Here is a 3,947-nt window from a genome sequence, read left to right as displayed (position 1 = left end):
ACACAAACATCACAGTAGGGGGTAGACAGGTCAGGAAGACAGGGGCAAACAGAGAGAAGAAAAGAAACAGGATAACATGAGGAGAGAGGAGGAGAATAAAAAAACAGCCCCCAGACTGTACTCCAGTGGGGAGGACATTGTGGGAACCGAAAAAAACACATCAGCAACATAAGCACATGGTCACCACACCTTACAACATAAAATGACACAACTTGCAACAGGTGAGGGAAAAGGGGATGTGGAGGTAGTCCAGCATAGACAAACATCCATCCGGTCCTGCAGCCATGGGGTCAACAGACCCGCCTGTTCACGCTGGGGGTATGAAGCGGCGAAGGCGTGGGATGGGGGGAGGGTGCGGTGAGTCCTTGGGATTGGGGGAGAGGAATGCAAGAGAGTCTCACTGCCTTGTTCTTGATCAAAACCCATTATCGTTCTCTATCCACAAAACAAGCAAAATTGGGCAAACATGTTAAAACTACCACTATATGTAATGCAAACAGAAGATTTTACTTTATTTCAGTGATATTCTAAGTAAATTTGGAAAGGAAACAAGACTAATTGCTAATTGTTCCTTTTCAAGATTATTCTTAGTATATGTTTTTTAAAAATCTGTAAGAGCCATATGGAAAGAATACGTTTCTGTTGTTTGTTTAAATTGTTGTTATACATTAGAATATGTGGAACAGTATTGTTTAGTTCATCATTGTGGAGTGCATTCGTTAGATTAACCATTGGGTGGAAAGCACGTAATATATCACGTGATATAAATATGTTTCGTTAGTCACGGAAATTATTAACCATCTGCATCTTTTAACAATCTCTGCATTTAGAACTATATTAGGACATTAGCATTTGCTGTTGAAAAGTTCGACAGAATGGACATTTGCTAGTGAATTGTGCTACGCATTAATTTATGAAGATGGCAGAAAGTGCTGGAAACGAAGAGGCACCCGAAAATTCTGGCCACAAGAGGGCGTTAAAGCCCACTGAAAAAGCGTTATACAAGCGAAACTGCATAGATTAACTGGAACTAGAAAAGGAAAATTTGGCCAGCTAAAGATAAAGATGAAAGAAATTGAGCTCATGGAAAATAATGATGTATGCAGAGTGCAAGATCTTTTGCAAAGTGATGTATGCAATTTGCACAAAGAATAAGTGGAGCTCAATGCTTCAGTAATTTGATGGATGAGGAAGAAAGGAAAGAGGATCAGGAATGATTTGCTAATAAATTAACTTCCGTGAAGGCATATGTTGAAAATTCTTTTGCATGGGTCAGTTCCTAGCTTGAAGAAAAGGCAAAGACTTCAACCACACCTGCAGTGTTCACAAGTTAATCTGCGGTATTGCAGACCTAAAGGTAAACATGGGTCAGTGGCCTCAGGTGGATCAAGAATATCCTCACGGAGCTCAGTGTCCATCATGTGCAGCAAAGAGGGGGCAGAACATGCAGCTCTAATAGCATGAGCAGCAGCATTAGAATAAAAACAAACTCTGGATCAGTGCAGACACAAACATTGAAATATGAATTAAAATTCACCCATAAAGAAATCTGGAAAACCAATGGCTGTTGCTTGCTTTTGTTGAGAGATAGATATTACAGCCGGAAAAGTGAATGTAAAGTTAACATCACAGCGGTGTTGTCAGGGTCAGCATCCATCCAACCCTAACCTTCGTGCCTCTTACCTGTTTGGCCAGTAGGGGTCGCTGACCTTCCGGTCCAATCACTCCTTGTCAAACCCTTGTGTGTTATCTCCAGTTTCCCTTGGCTGCCTCATACATCAGTGGGTTGAGTGTACAATACCAAGGCTGTACCCCTGCAGTCCTGGGTTCGAGGCCTGCCTCATTTGTTTATTGGTTTTCTGTTCTTTCTAGAGTTTTATTTTGTTTATCCTATTTTGTATCGTGGTTAGTTCTGCTCTACTTGTATGTATGTTCCTAGTCAAAAATATTTGTAATATTTTTCAGTGTTTGTGTGTTCACTTCACATTCAATAGCCCAGCTGTCTTGCTTAAAAGTCATTGGCGGTGAATGGACACCGTGCAATTTTTTATAAATACATATAAAAACACAAAATATTAAAGTTATAGAGTGTCCCCCATAGTCTAATGCTTAAAGCACACTTTACAGGACATGTCTGTATAATGTAGCTTTATCCTTACTGTCACGTTGCAGCAAATAGCAAGTGGGCAATAGTAGCGGGATCACAAAAGTATTGCCCAAATTTCCCACCCGGACCTCTAAGGTGCTCTAAGGTAAACATCAACAATATTACAACATATGGACTAATGCAATTACAGACTACAGGGACACGTTGAAATTTGAATGGGTTAATTAAACTTAGAATATGAATTTTTTACATCATGCTCGAATGGATGTTTGAATATCAGTTAAAAAGTGATAGCCCTAAGAAACTGGGATGGGGAGGTGGAAGGTCTGCAATAGTCTTCTGGTTTCAAGTCATCAATTAGTTGTGCTAAAATTTAGACTGACTTTTTAACATGTACTAGATAATGCTGAAAAAGATCCGTCATTAAAATTGCAGAGCTTGGTAAGTTTTGTTTCATATGACTGAGTAAAAACTTACCAGCACTGCATTTGGATGATCTCTGCATGTGCTCTCCAAGACATTCGTAATCATGCTTGTCCTTGCTGCTGGACTGTGTGGTGCATTTTTGAAAAATTAAACAAAAAATGAGTGAAGATAAGAAAAATGAACAAGAACTGGTCACAAAAAGACAGTTGTCTTCCACTGTATGGAAATATTATTCTATTCCACAAAGAAGATAGACCTGTTGAACAAAAGCAAGTGATTTATCAACACTGCTTTGTGTCTTTTGGCATAATTCAAAGCAACACTGACTTATTTGATGCTCTGCTGGTAGACAATATGTTCTACACTGCAATTTTGTTTTTTTCCACACAGTGAACATGACAATCCCGACGCACATGCGTTTTTTGACAACTATCACATGATCCTCGTTTCTGTGTATGATATGTGACGCTAAAGTCTAGTCCATGCTTTACCGGTACGCTTTTGTGCACTTTTGGTCTGGAGATGGTCACCGCGTAGCAGCTTTTGTTCATACTGTGGATGAGGATGGTTCTGGTCAGCGCATGCGTACTGCAATGATATTCCTCCAGACCAGCATGGAGCAGATATCGTCTGATAGGTCTGAATGAATCTTACAGAAATGCAGGACGACATGTGGTTTGTAACCCACAAGTTTCAAGTCTTCTTGGGTTTAAAGACCACCTGAACTGAGACCAAGTCATTACCATGACCAGAGTGTATTGAGACAAAACCAGGAAGGGCGAGACTGAGACGAGACCAAGACCACAGCAGGGCGAGACTGAGACATGACCAAGACCAAGTGGGCCAGACCAAATCAAGATTAGAAACAGACTCCATAACACAACGCACAATAACATGTGGAGCATAGGCACTATGGCCTAAAATCTGTGTCACAGTATAATTTGATCCATGGATGTTTTTTCTTAGAATTTCAATGTAAATGCTTCTGTACAAATGTGACATTTTTTTTAAATAACACACACCTTATCGGTTGCATTTGAACTTTGAAGCAGGATACTTTGCACCCAAACACAGTACTGTGTTAACCCTTTGAACCCCATTTATTTTTCAATGTTTTTCTTTCCCTTTGATTTTGAGCTTCTTACATTGTATGTACATGTGTTAGCCACATATACTTTATGGTTTTGTTTTCAGGACATTCTGAGCTACTCAGATATGTCATAATTTTATATGTAAATGGTGACAGAGTCTTTATATACTTCTTACAGGAAAAAACTACTTGTGCATATTGAAATTTCTCACTTTTTAGTCTCATCTAATATAAAAATTTTCAGGCACTGCAAATATAATCTTATAAATGTTGATTTTAAGGTCTCTGTGATGTGGGAATGCACGGCTTTCATTGGGGACCTTT

This window comes from Brienomyrus brachyistius, unplaced genomic scaffold (assembly GCF_023856365.1).
Source record: "Brienomyrus brachyistius isolate T26 unplaced genomic scaffold, BBRACH_0.4 scaffold32, whole genome shotgun sequence".
Lineage (NCBI taxonomy): Eukaryota > Metazoa > Chordata > Actinopteri > Osteoglossiformes > Mormyridae > Brienomyrus > Brienomyrus brachyistius.
The sequence above is the reverse complement of the archived record's forward strand: the minus strand, read 5'-3'. Positions refer to the sequence as shown.